Here is a 15,177-nt window from a genome sequence, read left to right on the forward strand (position 1 = left end):
GTGCTGAAAGGAGCACCCACAGTCCACTTGCTGATATGCAAATTGAAGATGTCACTGTTGAAGTACAACAGGATGAGGATACTGGTGTAGCTGGCACTGAGGAGGAAGTTGGCGAGGAGGATTCTGATGGTGATGTGGTTTGTTTAAATCAAGCTCCGGGGGAGACAGTTGTTGTCCGTGGGATGAAAAAGCCCATCACGGTCATGCCTGGGCAGAAGACCAAACATTCCACCTCTTTGGTCTGGCAATATTTCTATCCAAATCCGGACAACAACTGTCTTGCCATATGTACCATATGTAAAGGTGAAATAAGTAGGGGTAGGGACGTTAACCACCTAGGAACATCCTCCCTTATACGGCACCTGCAGCGCGTTCATAAAAAGTTACTGTCAAGTTCAGAAACTTTGGCTAAGACCGTAAGCAGTCCGGGGACACCTAAATCCCGTTGTCCTGTTGTATCCAAGCGCCTGCAAACCACACCGTCAACTCCCTCCTTGTCAATTTCCTCCTTAGTCAGGATCGGAAGTAGTCCTGCAGGCCATGTCACTGGCATGACTGACTCTCCTATCCGGGATTCCTCCGGAGGATCCTGCATTGCTACGCCTCCTGCTGCCGCTGCTGCTGTTGCTGCTGCTGGGAGTCGTTCATCATCCCAGAGAGGAAGTAGGAACACCACTACTTTTACAAAACAATTGACCCTCCAACAGTCCTTAGCGAGGAGGATGAAGTACGACAGCAGTCATCCTGAAGCAAAACGTATAACTGAGGCCTTGACTGCTATGTTGGTGTTAGACGTGCGTTCGGTATCCGCCATTAGTGCAGTGGGATATAGACAATTGATGGAGGTAATGTGTCCCCGGTTCTAGATCCCGTCTAGATTCCACTTCACTAGGCAGGCGATACCGAGACTGTACAGAAACGTCAGAAAAAGTGTCCTCAGTGTCCTGAAAAATGCGGTTGTACCCAATGTCCACTTAACCACGGACATGTGGACAAGTGGAACAGGGCAGACTAAGGACTGTATGATTGTGACAGCCCACTGGGTAGATGTATCACCTTACGCAGCAACAGCAGCAGCGTCACCAGTAGCAGCATCTCAGAAACGCCAGCTCGTTCCAAGGCAGGCTACGCTGTGTATCACCGGTTTCAGTAAGAGGCACACCATTGACAACCTCTTTGTGATATCTGACAACGCCACCAATATTGTGCGGGCATTACATCTGGGCAAATTCCTTCCCTTCCCATGTTTTGCTCACACAATAAACTTGGTTGCGCAGAATTTTCTGAAAAGCGACAGGGGCATGCAGGAGACGCTTTGGGTGGCCTGAAAAATTTCTGCCCACTTTCACCATTCAGCGACTGCGTGACGAAGACAGGAGCACCAGCAAACACTCTTGAACCTGCCCCGCCATCACCTGAAGCAAGAGGTTGTGACGCGGTGGAACTCAACCCTCTATATGCTTCAGAGGATGGAGGAGCAGCAAAAGGCCATTCAAGCCTATACATCCACCTATGACAGGCAAAGGAGGGGGGATGCACCTGACTCAAGCGCAGTGGAGAATGATTTCCGTGTTGTGCAAGGTTCTCCAGCCCTTCGAACTTGCCACACGTGAAGTCAGTTCAGACACTGCCAGCTTGAGTCAGGTCATTCCCTTCATCAGGCTTTTGCAGAAGCAGCTGGAGAAAGTGAAGGAGGAGCTAAGATGGAGCGATTCCGCTCGGCATGTGGGACTTGTGGATGAAGCCCTTCATTCGCTTTGCCAGGATTCCAGGGTGGTCAATCTGTTGAAATCAGACCACTACATTTTGACCACCGTGTTCGATCCTAGGTTTAAAGCCTATGTGGTGTCTCTCTTTCTGGCCGACACAAGTCTGCAGAGGTGCAAAGACCTGCTGTTGAAAACACTGTCAGCTGAAGCGGAACGTGACACGTCAACAATTCCTTCTTCATTTTCTCCCGCCACTGGGGCTGCCAGGAAAAAATGTAGGTATCCTAAGCAACCCGCAGGTGGTGATGCAGGGCAGGCAGGACCATGTTTGGACATCTGGTCCGGACTGAAGGACCTGGCAACAATTTCTGACATGTCTACTGTCACTGCATATGATACTGTCACCATTGATAGAATGGTGGAGGATTACATCGGTGACAGCATCCAAGTAGGCATGTCAGACAGTCCGTACCTGTACTGGCAGGAAAAAGAGGCAATTTGAGGCCCCTGTACAAACTGGCTCTATTTTACCTGAGTTGCCCCCCCTCCAGTGTGTACTCCGAAAGAGTGTTTAGTGCAGCCGGGAACCTTGTTAGCGAAAGGCGTAGGAGTTTGCTTCCACAAAATGTGGAGAAGATGATGTTCATAAAAATGAATTATCAACTCTTCCAGGGAGACCAGCCTCCAGAACGTACAGAGGGACCTGTGGTGGTGGATTCCAGCAGGGACGAGTTAATACTCTGTGAGGATGAGGATGTACACAACACTGAAGAGGGTGAGGAATCGGTGGATGAGGAGGTGCCTCCCTAGAGCCAGTTTGTGCAGGGACAGATTAATTGCCAGCCTGTTTTTTGGGGGCCCAAACGAACCAATCATTTCAGCCACAGTCGTGTGGCAGACCCTGGCGCTGAAATGATTGGTTTGTTAAAGTGTGCATGTCCTGTTTATACAACATAAGGGTGGGTGGGAGGGCCCAAGGACAATTCCATCTTGCACCTCTTTTTTTTCTTTGCATTATGTTTATGTGCTGTTTGGGGCCTAGTTTTTCAAACTGCCATCCTGTCTGCCACTGCAGTGTCACTCCTAGATGGGCCACGTGTTTGTGCCGCCCACTCGTATCTCTTAGCATAGTCATCCAGCTACCTCGGTGCGACCTTTTGGACATAAAAACACTATTGTGAGGTGTGAGGTCTTCAGAATAGACTGGAAATAAATGGAAATTAAGGTTATTGAGGTTAATAATAGCATAGGACCAGAAAAACCCACAAATTCTGTGATTTTAGCTGTTTTTATGCTTTTTTTAAAAAAAATACAGATCCAAAACACAAAACCCAGAACCCAAAACACGGAAGGGTGGTTTTGGCAAAACCAATCCAGATCCAAAACACGAAGAAAGATCCAGATCCAAAACCAAAACACAAAACACGAAAAGTGGCCGGTGCACACCCCTAATATGAAACATAAATTAATTTAATTTCTGTACACAAACTTTGTTTGAGCCACAAAATTATTGAATATATTGTATAAAATGACTTGCAGGCTGTGTGTATAAGGCGAATATAACACATAAATGCATTCTGTGTGTATATTTGGGTCCTGTTCCCAAGATATTTCAATATGGTATGCAATTATTCCAAAATACGGAATATTCCATTATCCAAAATACCCCTGGTCCCAAGCATTTTGGATATGGGAGACTCAACCTGTATATCTATATAGATATATCTATATTTATATATATAGATATATATATATCTATAGTAGGGGTGAGCGGGTTCGGATTTCTGAAATCCGAACCCCCCCGAGCCCCCCCGATCCGAGTCCGATCCGAGTCAGGCTCGACTTTTCCCGCCTGACTCGGATCTGACATCGAGGCAAAACGTCATCATCCCGCCTTCCGAGTCTCGCGGGTTTTGGATCCTATATAAGGTACCCGCGTCGGCGCCATTTTCTCACTCGGCTGTGGACAGTGAAGAGGGAGGGTGGGAGTTAGGGCTGTGTAGTGTAGTGTAGTGTAGTGCTGCTGTTGTCCACTACTTCAAAGTCCATAGGGGCTGGCTGTGTTGTGCTGTGCTGCTGTTGTTAATAGGGGCTGTGTCCACTACTTCAAAGTCCATAGGGGCTGGCTGGACTGTGTTGTGCAGTCAGTTCCAAAGTCCTGTGCAGTGTCCCAGTCCTAAAGGGGTGCTGTAGTGTTGTCCAGGGGGTGCTCTGTCCATCAGGGGTGCTCCCCCCAAGTGCTAAAAAAATAATATATTTTCTGTGTTTGTGAATTGTGTGCGCAGTAGCCGCACGTGCATCAACAAAGTAGTGCCAAGCGTGCGCCTGTGTCATAAGTAAAGGGCCGGCTGGCTTGACCGTTAAGGGTGCTGTAACCCCCGAAAGTACACTCCAGTCCAAACCAAAAAAAAAATTATTTTCTGTGTTTGTGAATTGTGTGCGCAGTAGCCGCACGTGCATCAACAAAGTAGTGCCAAGCGTGCGCCTGTGTCATAAGTAAAGGGCCGGCTGGCTTGACCGTTAAGGGTGCTGTAACCCCCGAAAGTACACTCCAGTCCAAACCTAAAAAAAAATTATTTTCTGTGTTTGTGAATTGTGTGCGCAGTAGCCGCACGTGCATCAACAAAGTAGTGCCAAGCGTGCGCCTGTGTCATAAGTAAAGGGCCGGCTGGCTTGACCGTTAAGGGTGCTGTAACCCCCGAAAGTACACTCCAGTCCAAACCTAAAAAAAAATTATTTTCTGTGTTTGTGAATTGTGTGCGCAGTAGCCGCACGTGCATCAACAAAGTAGTGCCAAGAGTGCCCCTGTGTCATAAGTAAAGGGCCGGCTGGCTTGACCGTTAAAGGGTGCTGTAACCCCCGAAAGTACACTCCAGTCCAAACCAAAAAAAAATAATTTTCTGTGTTTGTGAATTGTGTGCGCAGTAGCCGCACGTGCATCAACAAAGTAGTGCCAAGCGTGCGCCTGTGTCATAAGTAAAGGGCCGGCTGGCTTGACCGTTAAAGGGTGCTGTAACCCCTGAAAGTACACTCCAGTCCAAACCAAAAAAAAATTATTTTCTGTGTTTGTGAATTGTGTGCGCAGTAGCCGCACGTGCATCAACAAAGTAGTGCCAAGCGTGCGCCTGTGTCATAAGTAAAGGGCCGGCTGGCTTGACCGTTAAAGGGTGCTGTAACCCCCGAAAGTACACTCCAGTCCAAACCAAAAAAAAATTATTTTCTGTGTTTGTGAATTGTGTGCGCAGTAGCCGCACGTGCATCAACAAAGTAGTGCCAAGCGTGCGCCTGTGTCATAAGTAAAGGGCCGGCTGGCTTGACCGTTAAAGGGTGCTGTAACCCCCAAAGTACACTCCAGTCCAAACCAAAAAAAAATTATTTTCTGTGTTTGTGAATTGTGTGCGCAGTAGCCGCACGTGCATCAACAAAGTAGTGCCAAGAGTGCGCCTGTGTCATAAGTAAAGGGCCGGCTGGCTTGACCGTTAAAGGGTGCTGTAACCCACAAAGTACACTCCAGTCCGAACCAAAAAAATTTTTATTTTCTGTGTTTAGCCGCACGTATATATCAAATCGATATAACATAAATGGAGGACCAAACTTTCTCCGATAAAAATAAAATAGAGAAAGATCAAGAACCACTTCCTCCTAGTGCTGAAGCTGCTGCCACTAGTCATGACATAGACGATAACATGCCATCAACGTCGTCTGCCAAGGCCGATGCCCAATGTCATAGTAGAGGGCACATACAATCCCAAATGGCAAAGTTCAGGAAAATGACCTTGAAAAAGACATTTAAATCAGCTGAAGAGAAACATAAACTTGCCAATATGCCATTTACGACACGGAGTGGCAAGGAACGGCTAAGGTCGATCCCTAGTATGTTCATGACTAGTGGTTCAGCTTCACATGACGATGGAAGCACTCCTCCCACTAAAAAAATCAAAAGAGTTAAGCTGGCAAAAGCACAGCGAAGAACTGTGCTTTCTAAGAAGATATCACAAATCCCCAAAGAGAGTCCAAGTGTGGTGGTGGTTGCGATGCCTGACCTTCCCAGCACTGGACGGGAAGAGGTGGCTCTTTCCACCATTTGCACGCCCCCTGCAAGTGCTGAAAGGAGCACCCACAGTCCACTTGCTGATATGCAAATTGAAGATGTCACTGTTGAAGTACAACAGGATGAGGATACTGGTGTAGCTGGCGCTGAGGAGGAAGTTGGCGAGGAGGATTCTGATGGTGATGTGGTTTGTTTAAATCAGGCTCCGGGGGAGACAGTTGTTGTCCGTGGGATGAAAAAGCCCATCACGGTCATGCCTGGGCAGAAGACCAAACATTCCACCTCTTTGGTCTGGCAATATTTCTATCCAAATCCGGACAACAACTGTCTTGCCATATGTACCATATGTAAAGGTGAAATAAGTAGGGGTAGGGACGTCAACCACCTAGGAACATCCTCCCTTATACGGCACCTGCAGCGCGTTCATAAAAAGTTACTGTCAAGTTCAGAAACTTTGGCTCAGACCGTAAGCAGTCCAGGGACACCTAAATCCCGTTGTCCTGTTGTATCCAAGCGCCTGCAAACCACACCGTCAACTCCCTCCTCGTCAATTTCCTCCTTAGTCAGGATCGGAAGTAGTCCTGCAGGCCATATCACTGGCATGACTGACTCTCCTATCCGGGATTCCTCCGGAGGATCCTGCATTGCTACGCCTACTGCTGCCGCTGCTGCTGTTGCTGCTGCTGCTGGGAGTCGTTCATCATCCCAGAGAGGAAGTAGGAACACCACTACTTTTACTAAACAATTGACCCTCCAACAGTCCTTAGCGAGGAGGATGAAGTACGACAGCAGTCATCCTGAAGCAAAACGTATAACTGAGGCCGTGACTGCTATGTTGGTGTTAGACGTGCGTCCGGTATCCGCCATTAGTGCAGTGGGATTTAGACAATTGATGGAGGTAGTGTGTCCCCGGTTCCAAATCCCGTCTAGATTCCACTTCACTAGGCAGGCGATACCGAGACTGTACAGAAACGTCAGAAAAAGTGTCCTCAGTGTCCTGAAAAATGCCGTTGTACACAATGTCCACTTAACCACGGACATGTGGACAAGTGGAACAGGGCAGACTAAGGACTATATGACTGTGACAGCCCACTGGGTAGATGTATCACCTTACGCAGCAACAGCAGCAGCGTCACCAGTAGCAGCATCTCAGAAACGCCAGCTCGTTACAAGGCAGGCTACGCTGTGTATCACCGGTTTCAGTAAGAGGCACACCGCCGACAACCTCTTAGAGAAACTGAGGGAAATCATCGCCCAGTGGCTTACCCCACTTAGACTCTCCTGGGGATTTGTGATATCTGACAACGCCACCAATATTGTGCGGGCATTACATCTGGGCAAATTCCAGCACGTCCCATGTTTTGCTCACACAATAAACTTGGTGGTGCAGAATTTTCTGAAAAGCGACAGGGGCGTGCAGGAGACGCTTTGGGTGGCCCGAAAAATTTCTGGCCACTTTCGCCATTCAGCGACTGCGTGCCGAAGACAGGAGCGCCAGCAAACACTCTTGAACCTGCCCCGCCATCACCTGAAGCAAGAGGTTGTGACGCGGTGGAACTCAACCCTCTATATGCTTCAGAGGATGGAGGAGCAGCAAAAGGCCATACAAGCCTATACATCCACCTATGACATAGGCAAAGGAGGGGGTATGCACCTGACTCAAGCGCAGTGGAGAATGATTTCCGTGTTGTGCAAGGTTCTTCAGCCCTTCGAACTTGCCACACGTGAAGTCAGTTCAGACACTGCCAGCTTGAGTCAGGTCATTCCCCTCATCAGGCTTTTGCAGAAGCAGCTGGAGAAAGTGAAGGAGGAGCTAAGACGGAGCGATTCCGCTCGGCATGTGGGACTTGTGGATGAAGCCCTTCATTCGCTTTGCCAGGATTCCAGGGTGGTCAATCTGTTGAAATCAGACCACTACATTTTGGCCACCGTGCTCGATCCTAGGTTTAAAGCCTATGTGGTGTCTCTCTTTCCGGCCGACACAAGCCTGCAGAGGTGCAAAGACCTGCTGGTGAACACACTGTCAGCTGAAGCGGAACGTGACACGTCAACGGCTCCTTCTTCATTTTCTCCCGCAACTGGGGCTGCCAGGAAAAAACTTAGGTATCCTAAGCAACCCGCTGGCGGTGATGCAGGGCAGGCAGGACCAAGTTTGGACATCTGGTCCGGACTGAAGGACCTGGCAACAATTTCTGACATGTCTACTGTCACTGCATATGATACTGTCACCATTGACAGAATGGTGGAGGATTACATCGGTGACAGCATCCAAGTAGGCATGTCAGACAGTCCATACCTGTACTGGCAGGAAAAAGAGGCAATTTGGAGGCCCCTGTACAAACTGGCTCTATTTTACCTGAGTTGCCCCCCCTCCAGTGTGTACTCCGAAAGAGTGTTTAGTGCAGCCGGGAACCTTGTCAGCGAAAGGCGTAGGAGGTTGCTTCCACAGAATGTGGAGAAGATGATGTTCATCAAAATGAATTATCAGCTCTTCCAGGGAGACCAGCCTCCAGAAGGTACAGAGGGACCTGTGGTGGTGGATTCAAGTGGGGACGAGTTAATACTTTGTGAGGATGAGGATGTACACACTGAAGAGGGTGAGGAATCGGTGGATGAGGAGGATGAGGATGACATCTTGCCTCCGTAGAGCCAGTTTGTGCAGGGACACATTAATTGCCAGCTTGTTTTGTGGGGGCCCAAACGAACCAATCATTTCAGCCACAGTTGTGTGGCAGACCCTGGCGCTGAAATGATTGATTTGTTAAAGTGTGCATGTCCTGTTTATACAACATAAGGGTGGGTGGGAGGGCCCAAGGACAATTCCATCTTGCACCTCTTTTTTTCTTTGCATTATGTACAGTTTGGGGCCTAGTTTTTCTAACTGCCATCCTGCCTGCCACTGCAGTGTCACTCCTAGATGGGTCACGTGTTTGTGCCGCCCACTCGTGTCGCTTAGCATAGTCATCCAGCTACCTCGGTGCAACCTTTTGGACATAAAAACACTATTGTGAGGTGTGAGGTGTTCAGAATAGACTGGAAATGAGTGGAAATTAAGGTTATTGAGGTTAATAATAGCATAGGAGCAGAAAAACCTACAAATTCTGTGATTTTAGCTGTTTTTATGCTTTTTTTCAAAAAAATACAGATCCAAAACACAAAACCCAGAACCCAAAACACGGAAGGGTGGTTTTGGCAAAACCAATCCAGATCCAAAACACGAAGAAAGATCCAGATCCAAAACCAAAACACAAAACACGAAAAGTGGCCGGTGCACACCCCTAATCTATAGATAATTAGATATAACATAGTGATAGATTTCTTTGCAGCTCATCAGGTCCCTACCTGGCCTTAATCAGTGCAGTACTGCTGCTGCTCTTTACTGCTTGAGGCGGGTCTGGAAGGCTTGTTGGCAGAGGGTCGTCTGGTGTGGGCCTCGCTGGGACTAGTCAGATGATGGAATGGAGGACAGGGCGGCGGGCCATTGACCCGGTGTACACCCTCCTTTCCCCAAGTGCAGGCACCGGCAGCCATACAGTCTCTCCGAGAGAGGTCCATGCGGGGCTCTCTGGGAGTGGAGGCAGGACCGCGTGATGTCATGACTCGCGCAGTGCTCCTCTGGGAGCACCCTCCTTACCCCATGCACAGGCGGCCGTGTCTCTCCAAGAGAGCTCTGTGCGGCACTCTCTGGGAGTGGAGGAGGGACCAGGTGACACGTGACGGTACTCATGCAGTGCTCCTCTGGGAGCACTGTAATTGGTGTTTTCCATAGGCCCCTTAGGGCCCGCCAGCCCTAGGCGAGCGCCTAGGATGCCTAGCGGGAAATCTGGCCCTGATCCCATCTACACCTCCAGTACGTCCTACCAGCATCCCAGTGTACCCAATCCCTGTGTCTCAGTTCAGGTCATTCCCTGGTGCTATTCCCAGTGTTCCCGGTGTAAAATGTCTTCAGTATATTTTTCTTAGTCTTCCGTCTCTCCCAGGTACAGAGGGCCGTGACCTGCTCACTTGGTGTGGCGAACACCATATCCCAAATTGGAGGGGTCACTGGAGAAAACCACCAAGTGGGTTAGACTCCACGCATCTGGGCAGGTCTCGCCAAACCTGGGTTTGACCGCAATTGGAAGACTTATGCCCGTATACAATTTGGAGCGAAAAGCCAAGATCGACGAAAGAGTTTTGGCGATGACGTCATTTCGCCAGGCGGAAAAGTATCGCCGTATTCAATTTCAAAGACTTTCCGCCTAGGCGAAAAGTCAATGCAATGTATTAGGCGAAAAAGTTTCACTTATGAATAGCAGGCGGAAAAAAGTGCAGAATTGGGGATTTGGGGTGCAACATTGCGGGAACCCCAGTGCAGCCTTAAGACAGTCCCCCAAAGGTAAACTGTGTTAAAAAATTCTTAAAAAACACTTAAGAACACCCAAAAAATGTACTTTCATTTTAGGGGCGGAAAAAAACAAAGTTGGGCGACAAAGTTAAAAACTAGCGAAATAAACTCCAGGGGGGTGCCCAAGTATGCCCATGGTGTTTTTTTTATTGCAGGTGCTTGCGGAAGGTGAATTTTTCATGTTTTTGTAAACGATACTTTACCAACTTTAATATATGCTACCCCCCATTTTCAGGTACCCAAATTTGCAGGGACTAGTTATTTTCTCCAGAAAATAAAACAAAATGCTATTCTTCACCACTTATGCAAATACGCAAAATAGCGCCTATTGAGACCATTTAAATACACCAAATACCTTCAGCAGGCCAATTTGGGGGTATCCATAGTGATCCCCCATGTCAGTGCATCTTTTCGAGGTCGCCAGGTTGATTACCCCATTTTGGAGAGGACTTTCCGCCAGGTGCCGTTTTCGCGTACTTTCATATTGAATACGGGGAATTGCGGGGACGCCCATGAAAAGTTTCCTCACCCAAAACACGCGATACAGGCGAAATGTCCACCAGGCGAAAAAGTAATGCAGGTGCAGAACATATTGAATACGGGCCTTAGTCTGTCATTCCCGTCATATCCATACAACTATCCTAAAACCCCCTGGTCCTTAACCTCATCAGAGGTGGTTCCTGTGATGGTTGTGACATATTGCTGTCTAAAGTCGTGTTTCACATGCGATTTCAATGTTATTTTTGCCTTTAGTAAATCTCAAATTTGCCAAATTGGGAGGATATCGCAGAAAAAGTCCAAATCGACCAAAAACAAATCTAGTAAATTTACCCCTAAGTGTGCACTAATTCTACAAGAGCCAACATGCTAGAATACTCATGGACTGTCAGTGCATGCTAGCTCTTTCTGCTATAGTATTCTTTTTTAAGTGTGGGGGAACAATATTTTTTTGCCCACTCCCAAATGACAGTGTTTGATGCCCAGCAAGTTGGGTTCAGGAATGTAAGGAAGAGATTTTTTTTCCTTATTACTTTGTGAATTAGCAAACCGAATGAATTGTATGCTTCTAATGTGTAAAAATTTTAAATTGGGTTTGCAGATTCAAATCTGATTGAATTAATGTCAATTGAATGGACTGCATAGACTGCAAACTGCACATAAAAACTACGCATTATTTAGCAAATTTCCGTATAGTAATTTAGCTAAGTTGGGGTAATGTCAGTGAAAATTTAGAAGTGGTTAAGATTTATGACTTTGGTTTATTTATTAACCCAATTCCAGTATTAACTTAGTTGGAGCCTTCAATGATGCTCATGTTTACCTATGATACCTTGGAGGAAATGTAAAAAACTGCTATTGTTAGAAAGTTTCGCTTTTCTGCAGTTTTCTGCTGACTTTCAAGTCGCCGTATGTATTAGCATGCATTTAGAGGTGAAGTTGGCAGAAATTCGCCAGAATCATTTACAACTGGGTACAAGTCGAATTTTGGGCCTGATTCAGAGGCGCACGATATTTGCATGCACTTGCTCTGAATCAGGGTGTACCTATTTTTTAAAATTCCGGCCTCCCCTTGTGGTAGGGTCTCAGCACTCGCAATCCCAAGTGGACTTCCAGCTCTAATAGAGCCGGAAGTCCACTACTGACATCACGAGTGATGTCAGTAGGGCCGCCCCCACAAACGGCAGGCGTTCCTTCAAGAGCGCCTCCGTTTGTTCAGCCACCCCCCCTACCAGCCTACAAAACGGGGTGAGCTGTCGATCAACATCGACATCCGCCCCGTTTTGCTGCGACCCGCTTGTGAGTGCTATGTGCTCGCGAGCGGGTCTGAATCAGGCCCTTTATCATGTAAACAAATTATCAGATGTAAAAACCTGAGACTTGCAAAGTCGCCTGGAAATCACAAAAAGAAAATATTCATGGAAGTTACAAGGTCCATCTGATCTGTGAGAATGCTAAAATTACATGGATTTTAAGCTATATGTGGCAGGTCAGATCATAATGCCAGATTTTATGTTAAATAAAGTACAATCATGCTGGCGCCACAAGTTTGTAATGCAATTGATACTTTTGTCATTCATTAATTACTTAATTAACATAATGTAACCAGTGGGCAGCATATTGTTTGCCAAATTCCTTATTTGTTCCCATTCCCTCTGCAGTCAGATTTCCAAGCTTCACCTGCATGACAAACACCCGACACGAGGGAGACTTCTTTCTGTGATTAGAATAAACTACGGCGCCTTGTTTCTTTTATCTTGTTGTATGTACCAATGGAATTCATTCCTTGGCCGTACTCAGGGCTGGTTGGACTCTGTCTAATTGTGTTTCTCTTCTTTTTGTTTTGAGTGTTCTGTGTATTGTCTGTTTCTAGTGTTTTGTGTGAATATAAGTGGCAGGAGGGAAAGTAGGGTCAGTGAGGAGGAGCAGGAAGATATAGGGAGACATGCAGCTATGATGGAGGTTAAAGTAGAGGGGGATGAGACAGGGAATCAGCAAGACCAAAAACAGATGTAATATCTGCTTTAGTCATGCAGAGGGCCCTGGTGTCTGCCATAATACATGTGTATGACAGATTATTGGGCTCATTGGTTCACAAGACATCAGTGCCCAGAAAGGAAAAGTTATGGGAAGGTGTTTATGATGCAGTCAATGCAGTTAGAGATATGCGTAGGTCCATGGACAATTGCAAAAAAGATGCTGCAACGTAAAAGGAGTCTGAAAGATAAAATGCGTGCCGCAGCATGGGCAGGAGGAGACCCACCATTACTTCTGTATTATTTATTTTTATTTATTACCAGTTTTTTATATAGCGCACACATGTGGAAGAGATAAAACAAGTAATGCCCCCGGAGATTGTGGAAGGGTTTAACATTAATGACACAGACACACTGCTAGCACCATCTCTGTCTGGTAAGTACAGCTATGGAAATTGGATTCCAAAATATGTTTTAAAATAGTGACACTATTTATTATTATACATAATTGCTATTTGTATTTTATTTAAAATGCATAAAATATGTTTTATAGACTCATTATGTAATCCATGTGAGCTCATATAGATGTGTGTCTGCAGAGATAATCAGAGATACTCAGAAGTGCCACATACTACGTTACGTTACGTTACAGATCCCTGCTTATTGTGCCGCTAAGAAATATTGCAAAAAAAAAAAATGGAGCATCTAATAATGGTCTTTTCACATCCGCTATTCAAGTGCCTTTTTTATGTTAATATAAATTATGACGTTTCTGTTAAAGCAGACATTTTTATTTTACAACATATATGATTCGTCATCACGATCAGTCTGTTCCCAGATACACCAATCTGAAATCGCTGTCAGTGACTTAGGACAAGTCAGCACTCACTTGAGAATGGTGTGATTTGGTCTCTTAAGACAGAGTAACCTCCTGGTCTGTTACACAATGAATACACTCCTACAGCATCTTTACCACTCATGATTAATATAAAAACATCTCTATGCCACCACTAAGGGTTAGTCTAGAGTATTTCACTCCACTTGGTAGTCAGTGAGTTCTACCTACCACAGTTATAGTTATTATTATTATTCAAACAATAATTTCACACAGATCTTTAGCATGTATCTTGGCACTTCACAGGCTTATGGATTAGTTTAAAAACACAAAGGCCAGGCTAAAATGAATTAACTTAATTTTAGCACCATTATTCATATGCTTAAGTTTACAAATACAATTATACAAAATGACACACAGATATAAGCAAATAGATTGTTATCAAATAAAAAAATAAAACAGATACAGAATCACTGACATCAAGACTGGTATGAAACTAGTGTGAAGAGGTCAAAAGAGATTATTTGGAGCAATCATGTCAACTTTTCACTTATTTTCTGCAAATTAAGTGTTTTGTTTGCACAAATGCCTTTCTGGTGTTCTAACTTAGAATATATACCTATGTTTTTATTTCTTTAAGTAACATTGACACAGCACTACACTTTAAAAATTGGTATACATCTGAGCAAAGCACAGGATTTGTATTATGTATATTACAGTTACATGATGTTTGGCTAATAAACCAACACTTGCCATTACTCCATTGCTTAAAGGTTGCTACACACACTATCCTAAAGCATCCAGTAGTTCACATGCTCTTTTGTGCTAAATAATGTATATAAGAGCTAGCATGCACTGACAGTCCATGAGCATTCTAGCATGTTGGCTCTTGTATAATTAATGCAGATTTAGGGGTACATTTACTAAGAATTGTTTTTGGTCAATTTGGGCTCTTTCTACGATATCCTCCCAATTTGGCAAATTTGAGATTTACTAAAAGCAAAAATCGCATTGAAATCGCATGTGAAACACAACTTTAGACAGCAATATACCATCGGTCAAAACTACAGATGTGTGCAGAACCCCGTGTTTTGGTTTTTGGTTTTCTTTGTAATTAATTGTCGTGTTTTGGTACAATTTTGGTTTTGGATTGCTCTACATGTCTCGGTAAATTTGTGCTTTTAACCTTCTAAACTGTCGGCGATATCCAGTGATTTTGTTTAGAAGTCAAAAATGATTCTTATTACCCCTAAGTCACAAGTATTGCCTGTAAAAATTAAAAACTTACTTGCTCATAATTAAATAAAATATAATGCCCTATCTATATAATAATGTGTCTGCCCTACCTCCAAAAGTTTGGAACAACACTAACGTGTACTATCTCAGAATGATGGTTATGTACAATAAAATGTTTATGTGCATAATGGTGGGTTTCGTTCTGATCGAAATTAATAGTTACACACACGTGACCATTTGAGTGAGTACAGATGAACACACTTTATTTACAAGTAACAAACAATCAACATACAAAGTATACAGTATACTCAACTTTTGTCTAGGTATTCAGATGACACCAGTAGTTCATTTCCTTCCACATAAGATGCACTTCATCTTCATCTTCTTCTGGGGAGCCCTCGTTTCACAACGCCCAGGTAGTTCAATATACATTGCAGGCACCCTACTGCAGTCTCAGGTCCATGCACGAGCCAAAAAGTCTTTGT

This window comes from Taudactylus pleione, unplaced genomic scaffold (assembly GCF_031769625.1).
Source record: "Taudactylus pleione unplaced genomic scaffold, aTauple2 ptg000396l, whole genome shotgun sequence".
NCBI classification, from domain to species: Eukaryota; Metazoa; Chordata; class Amphibia; order Anura; family Myobatrachidae; genus Taudactylus; species Taudactylus pleione.